The sequence below is a fragment of the Pezoporus flaviventris genome, unplaced genomic scaffold, assembly GCF_033815535.1.
Source record: "Pezoporus flaviventris isolate CSIRO_AGI_PZ_B2104156 unplaced genomic scaffold, CSIRO_AGI_Pfla_v1 ptg000025l, whole genome shotgun sequence".
Classification (NCBI taxonomy): Eukaryota; Metazoa; Chordata; class Aves; order Psittaciformes; family Psittacidae; genus Pezoporus; species Pezoporus flaviventris.
Genome location: NW_026892573.1, coordinates 33827043 through 33852551, shown reverse-complemented (window position 1 = coordinate 33852551; position 25509 = coordinate 33827043). Strand labels below are relative to the sequence as shown.

Below are 25509 nucleotides of genomic sequence, written 5' to 3'. Positions count from 1 at the left end.
GAGAGAGCCTATATTTAACTGCCGTCCTGCAGCAGAGGAGCACCTAGTTTCCATCGAAGACATCAAACGGGGAGACTTCGGCTGCTGTCTGTCGCTTTCCCCACTCATTTCTCCTAACAGCTAAAATAAAATGCTTGTTTGTCTTCTCATCTGACTTTGTTGTTGACTTCCTGCCGCTCGCTCTATGCGAAGATGTGCTCAGGGCTAATTTTGTCCTGATGACATGCCACAAAGCATTTTATTCCGACGGTGGGGAAGGGATGCAGGAGCTGACTGTAATTCCCTCTTCCGGACTATGCCAGGACAAAATTAGTCCTTCTTGGTTTTATCCATGCCTATAGGGACCATCAATATAGTCACAGCGAGAAGCTTCCACGCTGGAAGACTCCAGTGCAGTGATCAGAGGAGAATGAGGGTGGCTGGGATCTGATTTACCTGCAGCAATAATTCATGCCGGTGGCTTTCCAACTATTTAAGTGCATTCATCTTATCTCCTGGAAGGGTTGTGGGGCTGCTGGTTAACCTACCACAGAGCAGGCAAACAAAGCTATTGTGCAAACAGGCCAAGTGTTTCCTGCCTTAGTGGACAAACAGTGTCTCCATCTCTAGTTGCTGGGTAACACCATTCACATGGGTTAGGTATAAGGAAGCTCTTCCCTGTGAGGGTGCTGAGGTGCTGGCACAGGGTGCCCAGAGAAGCTGTGGCTGCCCCATCCCTGGCAGTGGGGCTTGGAGCAAGCTGCTCTAGTGGAAGGTGTCCCTGCCCATGGCAGGGGTTGGAGCTGGATGAGCTTTAAGCTCCTTTCCAACCCAAACCCCGCTGGGATTCTATATTCATCCTCAATGATCTCTTCAGGGCTCACCAGCCCACCACTGCCCCTGCTGCAATGGCTACCTTGCATGGCCTTGTAATGAGCAAAATAAATGAAGGAGGGGTTGAAATACAGAGGATGTAATAGCAAAACAGCTCTGCATGTTCTCCCTGTAAGTGTTATTATGGTGAAATAATTGTGCCTAAGGGGACGCTTGCAGTCAGCACCCTCCTTACACTTATTAGAGGCACAAAGGCCCCGGAGAAAGAGGAGTTAGGGCAAAGCACCTTAATGAAAATGCTGGCAGCACAAACACAGGAAGGCACAGCTCTCCCTCCTGTTTGCCCTGCATTCCTTGAGTATTTGCATGGAAAACAATAGCATGTCCCTTACCGCTTCCTTCCCCTTGCCCAGGGCTACCTGTGGGGCAGGCGCGATGGGGATTTACCTCCCACCAGCCCTGCACAGGCAGACAGGCAGGTCTTGGCTCACTTCCTGCCTGGGTAAATTTGGCCTTGCTTTTCTCATGCTTCATGTTCTTCTTCTGAACGATAGACAGCATTGCAACTGCCCCATCCTTGCTCAGTGCCCTCCATCCAGGTGCAGCACTGGTTTCATCACTGATGAATTAGGTGTTCCTTGCTCTTCCCCCAAAAGCCAGCTATGGGGGAATCTGTTGTGTTTTTGCAATACCCTGTCTCGTTTTCCAGACCTCCCCAACCCTGAGCAGAGAAGCTGTGGCTGCCCCATCCCTGGCAGTGTTCAAGGCCAGGTTGGACACAGGGGCTTGGAGCAAGCTGCTCCAGTGGAAGGGGTCCCTGGGGGTTGGAACTGGATGAGGTTTAAGGTCCCTTCCAACCCAAACCAGGCTGGGATTCTATGAAACGCAAGAAACCAACATCCAAACTGCTCTGATATATTGGGGATGAACGAGATAATCTGTGACACTGAGAAAGATCCATGGATGGGTCATCAGATGGCCTTAGGCAAGTGTTTCTCCAGGGAAGACGTCCCTCCTATGAGCCTGGAAGTAGGAAAAGGAGGTTTCCCCTACCTACAGAAGAGGTGAAACCCCACTTTTTCTTAGAGGAGGGTGATGCTGTGGTCAAAGACCATTCATCCCCTTCCCTCTGTTTCCACTCCCTGCAGCATCTCCTTCACCATCCCCACACCCCAAATAGCGCCACACCACCTCCTCTAAGACCCTGTACGTGATGCCCTTTGCATTCCCACATCTCCAGCCTCGTATTTCCCTGCCAGAGCACAAAAATATTCCCTTCTGCACCGATTTCTCCTTTCCATAAGTGTGTAACGAAAAACGCTTTCAGGACGGGGTGTGAAATCTGCCTACGCCTGGTTTGAAGCAGCAGCACTGAGCTGGGTCCTAATGGAGCGGCTTCAAAAGTGATCACACACTGGGAATGTCACTGGAGTACAAAGGGGTTTAAGGAGGGTTTTAGAGGTGCATTGAACGTGGCTGGGGATATACAGTGAGGAATGAGCACAGCAGAAATCCCAGCTCTGCCAGACGGAGGCATTTAGAATAGCTTTGAGCATTCAAGGCTCTAAGCAGGATAAGGCGCTTTTAAACCTGAAAACAACATTCCCAATCCCAAATTCCATCTGTTTTCCTAGAAGCTGCCTCAAAATTCCTATGGAATTTCCTTCCATGGGCTGCTCCATGACTATCTCCATCGCCTGCACAGCCTTTAGCAGGGGGCATAGACAGTCTGCTCTTCATTCCTCTCCTCACAGCTGCTTGGAGGTGGCTTGAAAAGGAAGCCATCCCCATCCCTGCATCCCCGCAGGAGCCTGCGTGGGATTCAACAGGCCAAGTGGAAGAAACACGCTGCAAATGTGCAAACTCTGCTCCTTTTTGGAGGCATTTTGCTCAGCAAATGGATGCTAAAAAGCAAATCACTGCCTGACTTCCGTGCTTCTGGAACCTCACGACTTAGAGGAGGATTTCCTCCTGGTGCCAGAAGAAGTTATTTTTCCCTTGATATTCCCAATGGCTGGACTATTTCTGCTTGGAAAGAAAAGGAGACGATCCCTAGGCAGACACCCAAGCCTGTACAATTTCATCCCTGCTGTCTAAAGTCACAAGGACAGTCATGACTTTGTTATGTGCATCAGGCCCATACCCCCCCCCTCCGTACATCCACCTTTAAGCCTGTGGGAAAACAGTGCCTGAAGCTCTGCCATGGCCCCAGCAAGCAGGCAAGCAACTAAAATGCTCCCATGGGATGTATTTCCATCAGGATTTCAGATAACCACAGCTCTGAGGGACTTTGGAGTTTGAAATGCCTGCTGTCAGCAGCACTGTAAGGAAAAGCAGCTACCAGCACCGCTGCCCTGCATCTCTTCTGCTTAAGGATGGGAATCCCTGCTTCAGATTAGGCTTTATACATTGATTTTTCAGCTCCAGTCTTTTCCTTCAGGGGAGGTTTTCCTGCTGGTGGGTGCAGTTTCTTGGGTTGTTTCTATGTCTCTTAGGAAAAGAGAGACAGCGAGCTGTTGGCTTTATCCGGGTAAGGATGAGCCTGGATCTGTCTTTCTCTTGCTTGTGATTTTGACAGCACATCCCCTCCTTTTCACCCATCTCAGGGCTGGCTCCATGCATAGGCTCAAACGGTGGAAAATGGCCAGTTTCCATGGAAAAGAAGGGATTTATTGCTCTGAGGTGACTGTTTTGCCACCTCGCATCACGAAGGGCAAAAGATTCATGTCCGGGGTACAGTTCAGTTTTGCCCATGGTGCTGGGTGGCCCTGGATGTCCTTTGTGCCCTGATTCACCCGTGATGTCAGTGTGCAGAAAACAGGCCCCGAGCGTGGTGTAGACACAACAAAACACTCATCCTTTTACCCAAACTTTCCAAGCTTTCCTTTGTCCCATCTTTCCCCTCCCCACCTTTCCCCACAGGGGCTTGGAGCAAGCTGCTCTAGTGGAAGGGGTCCCTGCTCATGATAGGGGTTGGAAGTGGATGAGCTTTAAGCTCCCTTCCAACACAACCCATCCTATGACTCCGTGAAGCTGCTACAACTCAAGGACCCTGCACCAGCCTGGCCATAGTGTGCAGAACAGGTCCAGGGGTCCCATCCATCCAAGTGGGAACCTCTGCTGTGCAAAACATCCCTCCTAGCTGGCTTTGAGACACAATTGCCTTCAATAAAAGTACCCCAAAACTAGAAATGCGAATGATGTATTTACCCTCATGACCAGTCTGCTCCCTGCTGCCAAGCAGGGATTTACTGGTGCCCAGTTAGGAGCAGCTCGAGGTGTACAGAGCCATATATTCACTTGTGGAGGTTTTCCAGGTTGGCTTTTTATTTCAGCTACACCCTGTGTGTGTGTATGTACATCCTATGTGTGTGTGTACATCCTATGTGTGAATATGTACACCCTGTGTGTATGTACATCCTATGTGTGTGTGTACATCCTATGTGTGAATATGTTCACCCTGTGTGTATGTACATCCTATGTGTGTGTGTGTACATCCCATGTGTGAATATGTTCACCCTGTGTGTATGTACATCCTATGTGTGTGTACATCCTATGTGTGTGTGTACATCCTATGTGTGTGTGTACATCCTATGTGTGAATATGTACATCCTATGTGTGTGTGTACATCCTATGTGTGTGTGTACATCCTATGTGTGAATATGTACACCCTGTGTGTATGTACATCCTATGTGTGTGTGTACATCCTATGTGTGAATATGTACACCCTGTGTGTGTGTATGTACATCCTATGTGTGTGTGTATGTACATGTTGCTCCCCGGGGTGAACAACTTCCAGACATCATGGTTCAGAGGAGGAAGACGTTGGTGATGTGTGATGAAGGCCAGGTTGGACACAGGGGCTTGGAGCAAGCTGCTCTAGTGGAAGGGGTCCCTGCCCGTGGCAGGGGTTGGAACTGGAGGAGCTTTAAGGTCCCTTCCAACCCAAACCATTCTATGCCTCTATGTGTGATGCAGCTGGGGGTTCGCTGCCCGTTTGGGGCTCATCGTTTCCAAACCCCACAGTACATTACCAAGCCCCCCACGACTTTCCCAGCCCTTCAGGGCTCCCAGAGCCCAGCTTTGGGGCATCACCCCCATGTAGCTCAGTTACCCCCTTGGCAGCGATGCCCCAACCTTTCCCTTACCAGTGTAACCCCCAGACCCGAACCCTTGCGGCTTTGCTTGCTTGCAGGGACACCCCAGGACACACGGGCTCCTCTTTGGGTGCCTCCTGCTTCCCTTCCTCCTCCTCCTCCTCCTCCTCTTCCTCCTGCCGCCGGCTCTCCGGGGCGGAGCCGCCCTCCCGAGCCCCCGCCCCGCACCGCGGAGCGGGCGGCAGAGCCGAGCCGAGCCGGGCTGCGGGGGACGGGGACCCGGACACGGTGGTGCCAGCTCCCTTCGCTGTCCCTATCGCACCCCTGCCACCGGGGGAGGAAGGGGGTGGTGGGGGGGGGGGGGAGCAGCAGGGGTGTCCCCCTCCGCCCCGATCCCATCCCGGGGCTTAGCGACCTGGAGGCTTTCCCAGCGGCGGCAGGTAAAGGGTTGGACCGGTTGGAAGGGGAGGAAGGGGTGGCCCTTAGCATCCTGCATCCCCCCTGTCCCCGCGGTGGGGTGGTGGTGGTGGTGGTGGGGTGATGCTGAGCCGGGGCTTGTGTGTATTGTGATATTCCGGGTTTGACCCCCAAAAGGTGCTCTGTTGTCCGAAAAGGTGATTCTTTACCCCAAAAGGTGGTTCTTTGCGCTTTGTGCCCCCCCCCCAAAAAGGCGCTCCCCACCCTCATGGGTGGCACCCCTAACAGGGAGCATCCCAAGCAAAGTTATGGTGTGGTGGGATGCTGCTGTGTGATGGGGGGTATGAGTGGGCACCCACCCTAAGGTCAGGTCTCAGGGTACTCCCTTGGGGCTCCAGGACCCCCCAAGTTGCCAGGGTATGGATCCAGCCACCCCCTTTCTCCCCATTAAACCCTGCTTGTGTTACAGGTAATGCTTCATTTTTATACATGGCTTTCAAAAGAATGGCATCTGCAGTGTCCCACAGCCCCAGGGCTTTCCACTGGGATTGTCCAGCGCTGTAAAACCCTGAGACAGCAAAATCCCAAAGGAATTTATTGTTCCTTGCCCCGCTGCGTGAGCACCCTGTGCCTATCCAGCACCCAAACTCCCCTCACACGCTCTGAGGATGCATTAGGGATGTCCTGGATGGCTCTTAGGGACAAAGCCCCATGTTAAGGCCCCCTATTTCTTCCCAGCCCTGAGCAGAGAAGGTGAATATAAAGGGTATTATTTTGTCTGGATGCTTGGCAAAGGAATTGCTTGGAAAAAGGAATCATTCAGGAAAAAGAGGGGGGGGGGGGGAAAGAATCAATCTCATTGCTGCTTTATAGAAGCTCTCTCCCAAGTCCTGTCTATTCAGTGCTTGGAAAACTGGGCTTGGAGGAGTTGCAGTGGAAATGTGAGCCTTTCCTCTGGAAAAGGTCTGGTGTAGCAATTCCTGATGTTGGAAGCTGTGAAATTTCACCCCTGGCGAGATGGAAACGGGGGCTCTTCAGCCAGGCTGAAAACCTGCCTTTGTCAAACTCCCCATGTACCGGGTGTTTAGGGTTGGGTCTGTGTTATTGCTGCTCATCGTGCTGGCTTACGGGTTGTTTTGGGGCTGGGAAGGGATTACGGGTAGATAATCGGCACGGTGGTGACGGTGCTGCATGTGAAACGAAGCAAATATTGAGTTATGGTTCTCTTTGTCCCTCTACGAAGGGAAATGAGTGTTTGCTCAGTAAGCCCTGTGGGTTTTCCTCTGTTAGAAAGTTAGGCTCTGTGTGGAGAACGTTAAACCCTATCGCGTTGCTCGGATGCTGTGTTCTCATTGGGGTGCTCCCAGCAGCCAGGACATTTCGACTCGTGTATTAGGGAGCAAAGTTATTCCTAAAGAGCTTTTTTAGGGGTCGGAATCGCACAGTGGGGCGGGATAAATGCCTTTTGCCTTTGTTCCTCCATACATATTGCCAGCTTGCACTTGGCAGGTGTGGCTGGGGAAAAGCTGAACTAAATGGATTTCCTGCCTTGCATTTTGCCTGTGTTCACCAGTCATGATTGCTACGGGAAGTGGTCCATTAATACATTATACAGCCTTCATCCACCTGAAGCAGTGATGCATCCTGAATCCTTAATCCTGCTGTTTTAACCTCTTTTCCTCCATCATGACGTCTTCACACCAGTATCCCAGCACTGTTTAGCTCCGGAATATCTCTCTTTGCTTTAGAAGGTGTCAAATATAAGCTCTGCTTTAAGGCAGAGTTAATGTTAGAGTGGGTGTCTCTGTCAAGCTGTACTTTCTCTATCAAATAAGCGTGTTCCTCTCTTCCCTGGGATGAATCCCGTGCTTGAATGCGAAGCATGCCAACGAGCAGCGCCAATGAAACGAGTTCTGCTTGGATCCATCTATTTGGTGTCAAGTCGTAGGTTCAGCGGCTGCTGGCTTGGAATTAATGATAAGGGGGCTTGGTTTTGCAAGGCAACAAATTGCTTTTATGAAGCAGGGAGATTATAACAAGATACTGAGCCGGTTGCGGAGGCCAGGGACTATTTGTTGTAGTTTTATCCATGAGCTGCCATGGGAATTCGATCCTGCATTAAAACTGCTGTAGTTTTTCATGCTGCTCAATGCCCAAATCAGTATATTTAGGGTTTTGTTGTGTGTTTTCTTAAGGCGTGGGTGACAGTAACTCAGTTGCAAATGGTCTCCCAGGTTGAGCTGAAGATGCTGGTAGCAGATGGCTCCTTCACCCTGTTGTTTGCTACGAGGCACTTTGATGCTCACAGGTGGTGGAAGTTAGAGCTGGGTCCCCTTTTAACAGCCACACCTGCAGGGAAGATTGTCCTTTAACTCACTCTGGAAGGCTTCCTGAGGGTGATGATGAAAGGATGTGGTTGTACCTTTGAAATCCTCATGGCATTGCTGCTGTAGAGCTACGGGCTGGTGTGGGAAGGTGCGGTTATCACTGACATTAAGGGTGTTGTGGTTGGGTGAAGATGGGTGCTTAGGGCTCCTCCTGAGAGCAGCTTTCCTACAAACATGGGGTGTAGGAACTTGCTTTCCCTGGAGGCTGGTTTGGAGCTCCTTTCTCTTGGGAAGGTGCATCCAGAAAGGCTATTGCCCCATCCACAACCCCTTTAATGGGATGCTTTGCACCTTCTTGATATTGAGATGAAGGAATGGGATCCACCTGGGAGCCGCTTGGCTGTGGCCATAAAGAGGCTTTGGTAGGCTGCAGCAGCTGGTAATTAAGCTTTAAGGAGACCAAGTGGTGGTCGCTCACTCTTGTGCAGAACGGAGCTAAGTCCTTTTGGTGTGAGGAGGCTGCTTTGGGCTCTGCTGGTGCCGGCTGTGGGGTGAGTGATGTTCCGGCTTACAACAAACCGTTTGCTCTGGGCTGTTTGTTGCTCCTCAGTAATCGTTGTATGGAGCTGGTGTGAGGCTGAGCAGCTCCTTCTGCTCAGGAGAGGGCAGTGTCACACCAACGAGCTGCTTCCTTACCCACGCTGGAATACATGGAGGGGAAAAGCTTTGCCCACCCAGGGGTCCAAGAGGGTCTTGTAAGGGTGCAATGTTAGTGTGTATGTGGGACCCAGGCACCTCAGTCCTTCTCCATCCCTCCTCAAGCCAAATATTCCTCTTCCAGCTCTTCTCCCTGATGGTTCTCCCTTACCCTGAGTACGCTACTGGTGTTTAACAGACCTTGGTAGGGGTACTGTAAGAGTGATGCTGGGAAAAGGGATTTAAAAGGCTGTTTATAGCAGTTGCTTTTGCCTGCCAGCCCCTCTATAAACAGTGATTAGATACAGCTACTTTAATGCATGCCTTGACTTTCCAAGTCTATGAAGAAGCTGAGCGCTGGTGGTTTTGCCTTGGCTGCTTCTCCCTCTTTAGCTCACCACTGCGTCCTCCTCACTTCCTCCCAAAATACCCCCAGATAGTGGCAGGCTGCTGCCTGTGTGTTGGTTAAATAGCTCGTCGTTGCTCAATAACCTCAGAGAAAAGCCTTGGTTTTATAGGGAATGAAACAGTTGGGGAAGCTTTCTGCCAAGGAGTGGTTTCAAGGTCCAGAGTGCTCCCCTGAAGGGTATTGAGTGCAAACAGGACCCTCTTGGGGTGCTAGAGGGGAGTTCTTCCATGCTCATGTCTATCTCCATGCATCGTGTGTTGTCACATACTGAATCCGTTGCGCATCATGATTCAGCTCTGCCTCTCTTGCTCGCTTCATCTTTGGGCAGATTCAGCTTTCTAAAACTATGGGGTTTGGTGGGTATTCCTTGCACTGATTTATTGGGATTTGTGGCTGCTGGTCCAGGTGTTGCTGATGTGGGCTGTTATTTCCTTCCCGCTGGATAAAGGGTGGGATGGGGATAGGAGGGAGGCAAAAAGCCCCTTTCTTTGGGTGATGCACAAATCTGGGCTCCCACATCTGTGCTGCTGGCAGCTGATCTCTGTCTTGGAAATAGCTTGTCCTGATTTTACTGTAATTCCTTAGTCATGACAGAACTGAATCCTCCTGTTCCCGAACCACTGCGTCTCTGGCTGCTTGGGAGCCAGCTTTTGGGTCCAGGCTGCTGGATCCCAGAGTACTTGGAGGTGATGGGCTGCAAGTTTCTGCTGCTGTTGGCTGGGAAGGCTCAGAAAGATGTGTTTCACTTTCAGATTTACCATGTGGCACCGTGCTAAAGCAGCTTTTATCTTGCGCTTTTCCCCCTTCAAGCAAGCTTGCCTTTAATTTTTAATCTTTATTTTCTTTATATCTTGCCATTTTTTCTTAAAACTCTGCTGTAACTTGTACAACCTCTTTATAAATGTCTGATCCCCACACTTTTGCCTCCCTTCCCCCCTTTCTGAGCTGAAATGAAACTTCTCCCTCCCTCAGCCTGAGGTTAGATGCAGTTTTGGGCTCCTATTTACACAGCTTGCTCAGGGGAAGCATCTCGCATCTGACTTAAATAGCACAAGGTGATGATCAGCATTTCCTTTAGTAGGTATTTTGGGTGTAGCATTTAAAAGGATGTAATGGACTGGCTGTACCCTTCAATGTCCAAGTGTTGTTCTGAGCCACTCTAATAGATTATATCTTGGGCCACTTAACCTCCTATTGATGAATCTCTTGAGTTGACAGTCCCCTCATCATAAATCAGATTGCCCGAGTCTAAAATCAAGTCAATGGGCCTGTTGCCTACTGCAGAATTGCAGCAAAGCAGATAAAATAGATTACATTTTCAGGCGTGGAGATGGCTACAGCACCGTGGATGCCGGTTGGGAGTTGGTACCCAAAGGTGATAGGGTGATGCGCTGAGGGCTCTATGAGGGTGTTGGGAGGAAGGTGTAATCCTGGAGCAGCTCAGTGAAGAGCATGGGGAGGATTTGAGGCTTGTGCCTAGGATTCCTTCTTGAATCCTGTGCTCAGCTCTGGGTCCTTCACTCCAAGAGAGACATTGAGGTGCTGGAGCAGGGCCAGAGAAGGGCAGCGGAGCTGGTGCAGGGCCTGGAGCCCAAGTGTGATGGGGAAGGGCTGAGGGACCTGGGGGGTTCAGTGTGGAGAAGGCTCAGGGGGGACCTGATGGCTGCCTACAAGTGCCTGAGAGGAGGATGGAGCCAGGAGGGGCTGGGCTCTGCTCCCAAGGAACAAGGGATGGGACAAGAGGAACCGGCCTCACGCTGCACCAGGGTAGGTTTAGATGGAGCTGAGGTCTGGGAGCTTCCCAGGTCACAGTAACTGGAGGTTCTACTGGTGCCTAAACCCTGTCTCTGAGAGGGATGGGGAGGGTTGAGGCTTGTTTACAGGGACTTACCATGGTGGTGAGGTCACTCTTGGGTATTTGGGTGGATTTAGCATGTTTGCTTTTTATTTAAGAGGTAATTAATGCTTTCCTTGGGATTCAAATGCTTCCTGCATGCCTCAGCTGCTGATGTAGGAGGGAGTCATCCAACCCTTTGACCTTTCTTGGAGACAAAAAAGGCCTTTTGGAGAAGAGGTCTATGCACAAACCCAGCCTCTCTTCCTTGCCCCACTACTTCCTTGTATGAAGAAGCCCCATAAAGAAGTTCCTTGAGGCTGTGATCTCTTACAGGCAGTGGCCTGATACAGCAGTGATTGTTTGCAGGTGGTGTGGGCATTTCGGTGTCAATCTACCCACTAATTATCCATGGATCTCGTCAATGAGGCTTTTAAATGCCAGTTAAACCTATTGCAGATGGAAAGGGAGCAAACAGGCAGTGATTGCGGCTTGGGCTGGGTGTCCAGGCAGGAATCCAGCTGAGTGATTCGCTCCATTTCTCTTTATCTCTTTGGGTTATGATTTTTCCATCTGTGGCTATTGCTTGAGCGTAGAGATTCGCACTGTAATAACGGCTAAGCAGGCTTTGTAATCCGCGGCTGGTTTTGGAGCCCTGGAATCCATCAAGCCAAGAGGTAAGGTGAGACCTGTGGCTTCTCAAAAGGTCTATTTTTAGCCGTGTTCCTGTTCACATGCAAATGATGTTTATCATGAAGGACTGCTCTGCACTTCATACCCTGAACTTGGGAGCTGTTTTCCAGCTTTCACACAGATGGCAATGTCTAGATATCCTTGTCTCATCTTTCCCTATGCTCCCAAGCTGAGTCCTGCGAGCTCCTGAACCACTTGCAACCACGTGTTGCATTTGATGCTCTCTAAGTATATAGTGGTGGGTGGCTCTTATCTTAGGGGTGGGTTACCCCACTTCTTGAGCATTAGCCTCAAGAGTTGCTGGTGCCTGAGAGCCTGCAAGCTCCTTGTAGTTCTTGTCTCCTGTTTCTGCTCCTGCCTGAAACTTGGAAGCAGAATGGGTGTTAAAGAAGCAACTAAACTCATTTAGCTCCAAGTTAATCACTGGAACGCAGAGTGCTTGCGGTCCTCATTAAAAGCCTAATTTAAAGCAGAAGGTTGAGAGCTGGGCTGGAGATAGTTTCCCTTATCACAAGTGTTTCCTAATCTGTCTCCTTTGCATAAGGATTCTGTGTGTGTGTGGATCTCCAGCCTCTTGCTGTCAGAGGGCTGTGTGTTAAAGGAATGTGGTGTATCTGTGGGGAAGACAGCTGTATATGTTAAAACGTTATTGTGATGGGAATAGGTGGGCTCTGGTGTCTCTTGTGCTATCAGGAAAGCCCTTTTGCTTCACAAGGTCACGCTGCTGCGTGGATGCTTGTTGCTGAAAAACTGTGGGTTCTCCTTATACAGCTTTGCTTTGCAAAGGGAAACAAAGCTGCTTGTGGGTTTATAGCAACAGAGATGCTGTCCCTGAGAACCCGGGCAGGAGCGATGCTGCTGAAGGCCATTGGGGAAGAAATGTCCTTCCTTGAGTTGGTACCCAGGCGCGTAGCAGCCCTGCAGCGTGCTCTGATTTGAGCTCTGCTCCTGAGCTTGCATGGGGTATGGGAATTAAGATGGGTAGTGAGGAGCTTAAAACTTACCCTGTGGTTTGCTAGGCCTCTAGGGCTGGAAGGGAGGCTCTGGATGCAAGAGGGTCTTGGTGCAAACCATTCCAGAAAGCACCTCTGGGGAGGGTGGGCATCTCTCCTGCTGTCACAGGAGCAGCGTGAAGGCAGGGACCTGATGCTGTTAGTGTGTTCGACACCTCTAACTTGGAACCTTTAAACCCCAAACTGAGTAGTCCACCCAGAGCACCTTGTTTTAGTGACTGGGGTTTAGCATCCACCGACCCCTTTCTTGTGCTTTGCTTAAGGCAGAAGCATGTAACTGAAGCAGCTGGAAGCTGTGAGCATTGTCTGAAGCGAGATTGCAGAATCAGAGTGGTTTGTGTTGGAAGGGAGCTTAAAGCTCATCCAGTTCCAACCCCTGCCACGGTTTAAGCCATTCCCCTTGTCCCAAGCCCTTCTCCAGCTTTCCTGCAGCCCCTTTAGGCACTGGAGCTGCTCTACGGCCTCCCCTTAAGGAATCTTCTCTCTCCAGTCCTTAAATCCAAGCTTCTTGTGTAACAGTCTGACTGTAGCGTGTGCTGTATCGGACCCATGAGGCATCACTCTGCTCTCTTGGCTTCTCCCCCCAGCTCAGGCAAAACATTGGCTTTTTTCCCTATTTCCATGAACTTTGTATCGTGGCTGCGTGTTCCCTGGAGGGACGCATCAGGCTGACCCACTGAAGGTCTGGAGTCGGCTCCGCTCCTGGCGCAGTTTATGGGCTGGATGTACGGCTGTCCTTGTCTAGGGGCCGTGGAGGGTACATGGGGTGATGAACAGGGAGCCCCTGAGGTCACAAGCTTGGTCAAATGGGGTCAGAAGATGACGTGCCCGCTTGTGTTTGTGCGCCTTCCCTCCCCAGGCATTACGTGCTTCTCCCTATCTCTGCTGATATTTGCAGCCGTGATAAGGGAGGTTCAGAGCGCACAAGTGTGCTCTGCTGCAGCTAAAACCGACTGTGTGCAAGAGCCGTTCCAGCTGGGAGCTCATCAGCACCATTGAAACCATCAGAAAGCCGGAGAGATAGGGGTGGTTTGGGTCCTTCAGCGCGGAAACATCCAGCAGGGAACGGTGCTGGAAGTGCTGCTGCTCCGTAAGTCCCTCTCAAATGGGCTTTTCATAAAGGAAATGGGCAATTTGGGGGTTGTGAACCGGTCGAGCAAGTGCCTGAAATGCTTCTGTGCTGTATGAGTGTGCGTGTAATGAGCTGGGGATGGTAGCTGGTCTCAGCGTGGCTTGAAATGGAGGGGTCTGCCTTCTTGCATCTCTCCAGGTTGCTCTTGGCTTGGAGAAAGGGTTCTTAGAGCTTCTATGTAGCTATTGAACACCAGGGCAGGGAGGGCAGTTCTCATTGATGCTCTTTTAGGGCACTGGCTTTTGGAAGGATGGCAAAACCATGGGTTGAAAGTGGTAAAGGTGCAGTGGTATAGATCTGGGCCAGGAATTGTCTTAATTTGGATGGGTGTGATTCCCAGGAGCTCCCGTGTGTTACCTGGGATGAATGGGGGGGATGCTCCAGTCCGAATGTGGGCATGTCTTGTCCCCCTCAAATTGGGGCAGCTGACTCCATGCTTATGCAGGCATCTCCATCCTCTTGGGATCTGCAACAAGGAGCCTTCTCCAGAGGATGGATGCCCACAGCTTCTCTCTGAAAGTGTGACCAGGGTTCGTTGTGCTGAACTCCCCAGGAGAGAGATGTGGTGATACCTGCTTCACAGGAGGGTGGTGGGATCAGAAACTGCCTTTCCTTTTGGCATGAGGAAATGAATCTCCATGGAATGGAATCTTCACCCTCTATAAAGCTCCTTCCCCATAAGGGATGCAGTGTGGAGGTTGAAACCAGGCAGCCAATAAGAAGTCAAGGGACCTGGAAAGGGAACCTGTTTCTTTGGCTGCTCCCACTAGGAAGTGGAGCCAGGATGGGAAGGGACATTCCTTGCTTGCTTCCTTGTGGTTATTCATGACTCCTGCCAGAAACGTGCAGAAAGTCATGGGAAAAGAGGCTCAAACCTGATGTTCATCTGCTTTGGTCATGGCAGGAAGGTCCTTTGAGGTTGCTGCCTTCTTGCATGAGTGCCCCCTCTGCTGCGAGCACAGGACAAATTGATCCTCATTCTTGCCATGTGTATTAGGCCAAGTGATGGCCTGGCAGGTGATGGAGGAGGAAGGAGCCGGGACTTGGCGAGAGGGATGCTTGTATAGCACGATATATAGCAGAAACATGTCCACCCTCTGCAAAGCCATGCTCGAGGGTTTAGTCTGGTTGAACCAGGGTTGGCATGAGGAACATCAGCCCTGGTTGTGCTGCAGATAGGCTGAGCCGTTGAAAGAGATGGCTTTGGAGAGGAGTGGGAGCAAACACCCATTGCTGTTACAGTGCTGCTGTACACAAGGTCACTGTGACCGTCTGGCTCCCAAACTGGGCAGTTGGGCTCACTCTTTGAGCAAACAATTGCTGCTGCTCAGCCGTGTAATCAGCTAATAGGATTAAACACAGCATCCAGTGCTCCGAGCTTGGCTTTGTGATAGCAACCTCATCCAAAGAAGCCAGAGCTAAAGTAAGTGGAAATGGGACTTCCTGGGGTTATCCAATTGCAGTACTTCATGTAGCAAAGCCATCTGGCTCCTACCAGAGTTGATACCCTAATCATTGTACCTGAATTCACTCAATGTTGTGAAGCTGGGGAGAAGGAGCATCTCTTGGTACTGATTATGGCTCAAACACGTTGTGCTTGAGGCAATGTCTCCTGGGAAGCTTCTCTTGGTTAAATACTGCAGTTGGGAAACACAAACCAGCCTTTTGCACTGAGAGAATGTGATTGCAGTGATTTCAAACCCTCTTTTTACCTCGAGAGCTGTTATCGGAATCCCTGACCCGTTTCATACTACTTATAAGAAGTTCTCTGCTTCAAGTTGGAAGTGAAATACAACCATGGTGGGGCCTGGGGTTAGATCTGGGAGGAATGAAAACGAAGCGAGTGCTAGTAGGAGGAGGCAGCAAGAACAGCTTAAATCCTGTTCCATGTGTGCCATCCCCCCTTTAACCCTTCAGTCTCTGGCATCAGCTCTGGACCTCGTGCTCGTTTAATTGCTGATGCGGGGTTGTTTTTCCAACCCTTTGTTAGGCACCAGAAGATGATTGTTTATGAAGGCAAGAGGGACATGTGGGAGGGAGGAAAACTGCTCCAAGTGCTTGGTCAAGCTGAATGTTGCATCCTCCGTGTACATGTCCCAGCCACTGCTGCCTTCTGGCTGCTTTTGCCTGGCCACCTAAATCTTACTGGTAGGGGTAAGCCAAGGGGAATGGCTTCAACCTGCCCGAGGGGAGACTGAGCTGAGCTCTTAGGCAGAAGCTCTTCCCTGGGAGGGTGCTGAGGCGCTGGCACAGGGTGCCCAGAGAAGCTGTGGCTGCCCCATCCCTGGCAGTGTTCAAGGCCAGGTTGGACACAGGGGCTTGGAGCAAGCTGCTCCAGTGGAAGGGGTCCCTGCCCGTGGCAGGGGTTGGAGCTGGATGATCCTAAGGCCCCTTCAACCCAAACCATTCCACGATTACTGCTCTGTTTCAGCATTGCCTGAAGCTGATGAGATGTTCTGCAGCCAAACTGGCATTTTTTCCTGACAGACCCCGTAGTTCGGGCCCCATAGTTCGGGCCCCATGGTTTGTTTGGACCAGGAAGGTATGAGACAAACATTGCCTAAACCACTTGTGGCTGCCAGCTCTCCTGAGCCAGCTTTTGGACAGGGGTGTGAATAAAACCCTGTTGTGTCTCATGCACCATCAGGTTTAATGCTTGTTACATGGCAGAGCTGTGGAGAGAAATCATTGGGCCGAGGCAATGTAGCTGGTGTTAAAAGAATAAATACAGCTGCAGGTGGCTGAGCTTGGAGATAAATCAGGCTGTGGCTGCTTGAGTGGATCTGCAGGGATTGCTGAGGTGTCTGGGTTCCCCAAGGGCTCATTGTTACTTGGGATGTTTGGGAATTTGGTCCCAGTGCTGATCCCTGAGAACACCACTTATGACTGGCCACCAACTGCTTTCCATTAACCCATGCTGACTGGGCCTGGGGTGCTTATCGAGTACTTGGAATCATAGAACAGTTGGGGTTGGAAAGGACCTCAAGATCATCCAGTTCCAACCCCCCTGCCATGGGCAGGGACACCTCACACTAAACCATGGCACCCAAGGCCTCATCCAACCTGGCCTTGAACACTGCCAGGGATGGAGCATTCACAACCTCCTTGGGCAACCCATTCCAGTGCCTCAGCACCCTCACAGGAAAGAACTTCTTCCTTAGATCCAATCTAAACTTCCCCTGTTTCAGTTTGAACCCATCACCCCTTGTCCTATCACTGCAGTCCCTAATGAAGAGTCCCTCTCCAGCATCCTTGCAGCCCCCTTCACACACTGGAAGCTGCTCTGAGGTCTCCACACAGCTTCTCTTCTCCAGGCTCAACAGCCCCAGTGTTCTCAGCCTGGCTCCATACAGGAGCTGCTCCAGCCCCTGCTCATCCTCGTGGCCTCCTCTGGACTTGTTCCAACAGCTCCATGTCCTTTTTATGTCGAGGACCCCAGCACTGCACACAGTGCTGCAAGTGGGGGCTTATGAGAGCAGAGCAGAGGGGCAGGATCACCTCCTTCAGCCATCATTAAGCTGTAGACAGTCAAAGCCCTCTCTAACACACAGGGGTACCCCACCACCTCTCTTTCCTTGCCTGTCCCTTCTGATGGGTTCATAGCCATCCACAGCTGCATTTCAGTAAACTCAACTTTTCCAGTGCCTGCTCTATCGGGTGGGAATCTAACTCCAATGACAATTTCCCGGTCCTTTTAGTAGGTCAACTGATGGGAAGGCAACAGCCCCTCCTGCAGAGCAGAGCTGCAGCTCACTGTTGGCAGCCCTTCAGATGTGTGTGCCTTTCTGGTTGCAGACACATGGCACTCAACCACAGAGCATCCTCTTTGTTGGGGTGAGATGTCTAAACCAAGTATCTGTACCACTGAGCTTGTGATGAAGCTGAGATGTAAAGCCTTGTCTTGCAATCCCTGTCCCCAAATACACTCTGCAGGTATGCTTTCTTCTTCCATTAAGCACAAATGTTCTCCAAGAGCTGACATGGAGAGCTTGGGGGGTGGTTGAAAGACCCTATAGAAGGATCTGGGTGGCCTTTGTGGGGATGGAGGCGACTTGATGGAGGTTCATCTTTGGTGATGGGCTGGAATGGGTAGGCGGCAGTGCTTGCAATGGAGGTGGTGAGACATGCCTGGGAGGTGGGAAGTGCTGTAGGCTGAGATCATAGAATCAACTAGGTGGGAAAAGGCCTTTATGATCATCGAACCCAACCATTACAGTGAGAGAGGGACTGGGAAATGCTGTGTAGGAACTTTCGCCTGGCTCCATCATTTTAGTGCATAGTTTTTGTTCCACTGTGATGGTAACCTTGGTGTAATGTCACTGTTTCACACGAGCAGCTGTACAGTTCTGATAGAAAGAATGGAATATGTGGGACGGGACAAGAAAAGGGAATCTGCAATGGGTTTTTTCTCCTTCTCTTTTTCTTTCTAATGGTTTTTCTCCAGTGCAACAGCCAAATAATGAGCACTTGATTGGTGATTCACAGCCACCCCAGTGATGGATGGTAACTGGATACCATAAATACCTTCAGCTTTGGACAGAACCTGCCCAAAATAGCTGGGAGCTCTGAGGGTGCTCCTACTTGGCAAAGGGCTCTGCTCACTTTATCCTGATCGTGGCAGTGGGATGAGGTCACGGAGCATCTTTGGAGTCAGTAGGGTGCAAAGGTGGTAATGGGAAAACCTTGCTGCTGCTGCCACAGTGACACAGGGACTGTTTCACCTCCTTGTGGGATGCTCATGGTTTGCGGCTGCAACCCATTACCCCAAGCTTTGCATTCCGAGTGCTTTTTGGTACGCAGGGATTGGACTGGGAATGTAACAGAGGTCTTCAACCCCAGCAGCTCCTTTCAAAAGCGGCTTGTGATGATTTCGAGGCATCTATCCCAGTAACATCAGCTGGGGCGGGAGTAAGTTCCCAGTCGTATGGGTCTGATTACAGGACTTGAGCTATCTTTAGCTGCTTTTCCCCTTGAGAAGCATTTGCACATGGTGTAGAAGTGTCTGGCAGCTGAACCTGTCTCGGTTTCACCCCCACCAGCCTGGCGTAAAGAGACTCTGTGGGTTGCTCCGTGAGTAATACGGAAGGAGGGCAGCAGGGAATGTGTTGGCTCCTTGCGTGCGATATGGAAATGGCACTTTCCCATGTGGAGGTGGGAATCCGTGGGGGATGTCACTGCATGGGCGGATCTTAAGGTTGATGCTAAACTGTAAAGCATCGTGTTCATGGTGCTTATTCACACACGTTCCCGGTGGAGGTGGGAGCAGCCCGCGGGTTGCTGTGAATGGTATGACTTGGTTTCTCCCGGTACTGCTGGCGGAAGAGTGGTTTTCAGACTAAACATGGGTCGTTTTAGGACAGCTCCTGAGCTGTGATGGGGTAAAACACAGGACAAAGGGAGAACGGGTTCAATCAGGAGAGAGTTTGAGGCAGTTCTGTGCCCTCACCTTGACCCATTGCTACTGACCTGAAGGGGCTGCGAACCTGGTGAGTAACCCCATAGCATAACACACAGTGCTGTAAAATACAATGTGATGCTGATGGGTAGGATGAGAATGGGAGGTGAGGGGGTCCTGAGGGAATATTCAAAGTCCTCAAAGTACTTGGTCCCTCTGGAGCAAAAGAGGTGAAGAAAGTAAATCTTCTCTAAGATGCTATTTTCCAAGGGTCTCCTTGTTCAGGGATGGATGTGCTGGCACACGGGACGTTAGTGGGATTTCTCTGCTGTGAGATATGGGGAACTTTGTTACTCAGACTTGTGGTTTTCTGGCAATAGAAGAGCTTGCATTGCTGATACCGCAGCCCTTTTATGGGAAAGGCGAGGGGTGATGGGCACAAGTTACTGCTGGGGAGATTCCCAATGGACACAAGGGGGAAATGTTTCCTATTAAGAATAACCAGGCACTGGAATAATCTCCCCATGGAAGTGGTGACTCCCCATCATTGGACTCTGTTTAGATTGGGCTGGACAGCGTGCTGGGACATCCAGTCTGGGTCATGCTTTGCATGGAAAGGTTGGAGCAGATGATGTTTGAGGTCTATTCCGACCTGGGTATCCATGATTCTGTTCCTGTATCCTGGGTCTGATGCTGCACAGCTCACAGGCTAAAGCCAGTTGATGGGACAGTGGTTACCTAAATGGGGTGGCTGCTGAAAACATGGTTACAAATGTCAGTGGTTATTCTGGCTTGGAAGAATCAAGTGTCCAACACAACTTCCCATGCAGTGTTTGCCTGGTTGAGTGGGGCTGAGGAAGATGCTGGTGACCATTCCAGTCTTAGTGACACTGTTCCTGCCCATTGGCTGTAATGGGAGCAGCATCAAACTGCATCCAAGCTGTCACTCAGCACAATCACTCTGCAGTCAGTCACTGGCCTCCTGGTGCTACTTTTGGCAGTGGGGTAACTTGGCTCCACAGCCTTTGTTCAGCACGAGCAGATTTGTCACCCAGGAGCTTAATCACTCGTAATTACAGTGTTGAATATCACATTTCTGATTTCCTGCAGGCCTGCTTGCTTCATGTTTGGCTTTCCATCCTCCTCCAGCTCACTAATGCAGCCTCTCTTCCTTAAGACTACTGATAGTGCTCTAGTCTTTCTAATAGCACTTCTTTTTGGGTGAAAGGATCAATGCTGCTGTGGCTTTTGCTCTCCCACCCTGGATGTTAGTTGTAGATGGTTGAATTTCCCTCTTTATTCAAGATGTTTGACTCTTACTTAGTGATGAGACCCTTAGTGACACGGGTTAGTGACAGACCTGGCAGTGCTGGGGTAATGGTTGGACTTAATGATCTTAAAGGTCTTTTCCAACCTGATTGCTTCTATGGTGCTGTGGATCACATTGGACTTGCTGCATGGGTCTGAGCACCTAAATAGCACAAGGATATTGCCTTGCACCCAGCTCAGAATAACCCTGAGCAAATCCAGGCACTGACTTTGGCATCACTCGCCTCCCTGCTCGTGGTGTGGGAGAGCTGTGCTGCAAAGGCAGAGCAGCAGAGTCACAGGTACTGAGCAGAGCGACCTCAGAGGAGTCTTTATCTGAGTGGAAACAGATGGAGTTTGACTTAGTTTTAATGATGAGACTGGAATAACTCGGTTCCACAGCAGAGGAAGTGGAAATGTCCAGCGCTGCCATGAGCAGGAATTGAGCTCAGAGGAGAGCCATGCCTGGCACGTACCTTGACTACTTCCACACTTGAGATGCTTGGCCATGAGAAAGCTGCACATGTCATGCACTGCCTAGGCATCCATTGGGGAATGTGCTAAGCAGGGCATTATAAAGCATCTTAATGAACGTCTGCCTGGTGACAGATCCCATAGCTGAAGGCTTCCCTTGGAGAAGGGATGTCGCAGCTAGGGTATGAGTGAGGATCTAAAGGATAAGAGCCTTAAGAGGTCCCCTCTTCCCATGTCACTTGCTCGCTATTCATGCACAGCACTTGGGCAGTTGTCTCTTTGGGATTGGGTTTATTTCATGTGGTCTCTTTGTCCTTTCAATTCCTGCAGAGTTTGGGCATTCTGCTCACCATGTATTTTGGACAGGGGGGTTCTGGAGTGCTCACACAGTCACTACTGGCTCTATTTAGCCCCTTTGTACCACTTCCCCCCATAATTTCCAGTCTCTCCCCTTCTTTTCTGTGCTTGATGAATGAAGTTTGTTTTGCAGAAGGGTCAGAGCTTGGCTCTTCAGAGCACCATTGCATCCAGGGCATCCAGCAGTCACTTGGACTCCAGTGGTCTTCAGAGGTCTCAGCTTTATGCCTGGGTGAAGGATCACAGTGCTTTGGGTCATGGTTAGTGGCAATCTATCCATTTGATTGTATTGTGGCCAGAAAGCTGCCTGTTGCTATTTAATCACAAAACACCAGGTTGGAAAGGACCTTGAGGATCATCTGTTCCAACCTCTCCAGGCACAGCATGACCCAGACTGGATGCCCAGCACCCTGTGCAGCCCAGTCTCAACAGTGTCCAATGCTGGGGAGTCACCACTTCCCTGGGGAGATTATTCCAATGGCTGCTTGCTCTCATTGGGAGGCATTTTCCTCTTGTGTCCATTGGGAATCTCCCCAGGAGTAACTTGTGCCCATCACCCCTTGGCTTTCCCATGGGACTCCTCGTCCAAAGGGAGTCTCCATCGTCTTCGTAGTCATCATCCCTGGCAGTGTTCAAGGCCAGGTTGGACACAGGGGCTTGGAGCAAGCTGCTCCAGTGGAAGGGGTCCCTGCCCGTGGCAGGGGTTGGAGCTGGATGGGCTTTAAGCTTCTTTCCAACACAAACCCTTCTGTGACTCTATGAAATAAAGGCATGACTTGAAGATTGCTACCACATGTGGCTGGATCTTAATAGCCCCTTAATATGTTGCAACTATTAACTAGTATTAAACCCAGGTCTCCTGCATCAGCAAGTGTGGGCCTCTCCCAAGCCATAATTAATGTTTAACCCCAGTAATCCTGCTAATGTTTGCCTTTTGCCTTAGAGGAAGGAAATGTGATCCTAATCTTTAGATCAAATGGCATCTGTGCTTCCACTGACTGAAGTAAAACTGTAATGTGCTTAATGAAGCCTAGGAAGATGTTTGTGATAATGGGCAGAAAAGATCTGCCTTTATAGAACTTTTGCCTCCCAAAGTTGTTGTAAGAGTTCCTGTTATGCTTTATAATTTTTTTGTCATCCTTTGAGCTTTCAGAAGAGAAAATACCCATGGAAAGCAGATGTCAGGGTTCAATTCATAGAATCATAGGATGGTTTGGGTTGGAAAGGACCTTAAGATCATCCAGTTCCAACCCCCTGCCATGGGCAGGGACACCTCACACTAAACCATGGCACCCAAGGCTCTGTCCAACCTGGCCTTGAACACTGCCAGGGATGGAGCATTCACAGCTTCCCTGGGCAACCCATTCCAGTGCCTCAGCACCCTCACAGGAAAGAATTTCCTCCTTAGATCCAATCTAAACTTCCCCTGTTTCAGTTTGACCCCATCACCCCTTGTCCTGTCACTGCAGTCCCTGATGAAGAGTCCCTCTTCAGCATCCTTGCAGCCCCCTTCACACCCTGGAAGCTGCTCTGAGGTCTCCACGCAGCTTCTCTTCTCCAGGCTCAACAGCCCCAATGTTCTCAGCCTGGCTCCATAAAGGAGCTTCTTCCCTTAGTGTTTGGGTTCAAAGTGTTCCCTTCATACCAGTCTCTGGCTCTGTGGGAGATGGCAATGAAAAACTGCAGGTCAAAGAAGCGGAGAGTATTTTGTCTTTCCTTTTCAAACCTCGGTTGTCAGCCTCTATAACCCCAGACCTGGGCAGTGTTTGCTTGCATGGGAAGCTGGTTGCTATAACGGGATCCTTAAATACCTCTAGGAATCACCCTGGTCACACAACTCTAACTTGGAGCAGCGGCTGTTGGACAGCAGCTTCTGGGGCAGCTCTGTTGCTCCTGGGTTTGGGTTATGTGTGTGCTGCAGGAATAGCTTTTAAATGCAAGTGTCTGTTGGTAACTTGGGTGGAGGTAACTGGATGCTGGAGAGGGACTTTTCATTGGGGACTGTAGTGATGGGACAAGGGGTGATGGGTTCAAACTGAAACAGGGGAGGTTTAGGTTGGATATAAAGAGTTCTTTACTCTGAGGGTGCTGAGGCGCTGGCACAGGGTGCCCAGAGAAGCTGTGGCTGCCCCATCCCTGGCAGGTTTTAAAACCTTGAGGTTTTTTCCAACCTTGTTGATTGTGATTTCACCCCATATCTTGCCAGTGCAAATGAGGGGTTACCTAGGTGAAGAAGGTGGTAACGTGGCTGATACCTGGCTGCAGGACCCCGAAGACCAAAGGGAATATGATTGTTTCCTAGCAGGCTTTTGCACTCCCACTTTTGGGCTGAAGTCTTGGAGAGCTACAGAAAACAAGAGGAAGGATTTTTATCTTCATTTAGAGATAAGGTGATTTAGGTTCAGTTACAGAACATCTTTGCATTGGTAGTGATGTGCTGGGTCACGGCTATGGGGCCTCGGCAACACTCCAGGTTTGGAGAGCCACTTGGACAAGCCTTATGCATGACTGACAGATTAATCCCCTACAAAGAGGTGGGTGACATCTCCATGGTCTCCCCAGCACGGTGCTTCAGATGCATCCCTCTCCTTGATGCTGTCAGGACAGCTTGGATAAGTCCACCCATCTGGTGACTGCTGGCACCTTCTGCAGGGGAGATGGAGTCAGATGATCCTTAACATCCAACCTAAAGCATTCTGTGACATCTCATGTCCAGAGTGCCTATAGGAACCTGTGAGAAGATATCATTGAGGAAGGACCTCTTATTGCTTCTGTAGCATTGAAACGCACGGGGATATTTGTAGGGAAAAGCTTAAAGATAATGGGGCATGTGAATGGTAACAGCTTCCTTTGGGAAGAGGTGTAAAGATGTAATGTGTCTAGCACTAAAATAGGGGATGGAGAAGGGTGCTTTGAGGCTTTTGCACCATTTGAGATCATTTAAAGTCCAAGCACACAAGTGCTTTGCCTCTGCCAGCCACCATGGGCTTTAACCATCCGTTAAAGGTTGCCCTGAACTGTGATTTGAGAGGGATTAGGAATGATCCAGCCTTGTGAAGCTGTGCATTCCTGGTTGGTGGGGCAGGACAGGGCAGAGAGCTGAGATCCAACAGTGGGTTATTACACTGTTAGTAGAATCATAGAATAGTTTGGGTTGGAAGGGACCTTCAAAGCTCATCCAGTTCCAACCCCCTGCAATGAGCAGGGACACTGTCAACTAAATCGGGTTGCCCAGAGCCATATGAATGTCTCTAGAGATGGAGCATCCACCACCTCTCTGGGCAACCAGTGCCAGTGTCTTACCGGTAGTAAAAGGCAGGGTTGCTTAGGTGGGATTAGCACTAAATGCTGTGCACAGAAGGCTGCTTTGAGGTTTCAGATGCTTTGAACTTACATTTGAAGGAGAAGGTGTGGTAATGTCTTTGCTGAGTGTCAGTAAGAAAAGGAGCCCCAAACGTTACGGTTATGGCGTGGTTGTTATGTGCTAATAGGATTTAATTTCTGCAAAGCTTTTGATGCGAGGGGAAGAAAAACTACCTCAAAGGGCCCACAGGTATTTTGGGAAAGGCTTAAGTGGAATGAAATTCAGTTGTGATTATGTTACAGCAGGGAGTTAACTGAGCTGGAGCAATGAGCTTTACCATTGCTAAATAGGATGTGCACAGCCCCGTTTCTCCTGCCGGTGTAGATATCCTTGGGGTCTTCCATGCTGGGAAGAGGGAGATCCCAATGAAATGGGGAATCATACAATCATAGAATAGTTAGGGTCGGAAGGGATCTTCAAATCATCTAGTTCCAGCCCCATGGAATGGCAAGGAATGCGTTGGGTGTGCAGGTTTCCCCACTGCAGCTCCTGAAAAGCTTGTGGGTATCCTGCTACCCCACATTGGGTTTGGATTCATGACCCAGCAATGAGCTGCTGCGTTTTGCTCCTGTTTCCTCACACCACCAGGGCTCTTGGGAGCCATTGAACAATGGAGAAAAAGCATGACCCCGTTGTCCTGCGGCCTGTTTTGCTGCGGGAGGTGGAATAAAGAGCCAGGTTCAAATTGGAGGGGAAGGGGAGCGGGGAAGGTTTCCTTCCTGGGGAAAAGGGCTGGGAATACAGCTTGGGAAAAATCAAAGCGGCTTCTCTTCCCTCCTGGCTCAGAGCCGGGGGGGGGGGTGATGTCAAGGTGGAGCTGAGCCTTCCCAAAGCCTGTGTTGTGGGGCTTTTCCTCCTTTATTTGAGGGTTGGGGGATTAATGTGTGTGCTTTTCTGTTCAATCTCTCAAACAATGCTGCTTCCTCTTCCTTGGAGCAATTGTTCCCTGTGTGCCTGACTTCCTTCCTTCCCCTTCCTCTCCATCGTGGGAAGCGCTCTCCTGATGATGAATGGGCTCAGCTTTAGTCTCTGGTTTACTTTCCTTTGTCCTGCTCAGGTCCCTCTTTATCATTGTATAATTGCTGTCTGGATCCTCATCACAGGGTCCGCAAAAACAGATGCAGGAGTGAATGCTCCATCCCTGGCAGTGCTTAAGGCCAGGCTGGACAGTCTTGGGCAA

At 50.3% G+C, this 25509-nt stretch overlaps 1 protein-coding gene across 7 annotated transcripts in view; it reads left to right on the top strand.

Moving 5' to 3' along the window:
* Positions 1 to 5268: 5268 nt before the first annotated feature.
* Positions 5269 to 25509, top strand: part of GDPD5 (glycerophosphodiester phosphodiesterase domain containing 5) — a 163574-nt gene continuing 143333 nt past the window's right edge. For 2 of the 7 annotated variants that reach the window (XM_061458132.1, XM_061458127.1), the window contains exon 1: positions 13277 to 13389. The gene's annotated coding sequence lies outside the window, so the exon portion shown is untranslated. Of the gene's footprint in view, positions 5351 to 7690; positions 7803 to 8121; positions 8206 to 13276; positions 13390 to 25509 lie in introns of those variants that run through there. The other 5 variants (XM_061458134.1, XM_061458131.1, XM_061458128.1 and 2 more) reach the window with 4 other exon arrangements.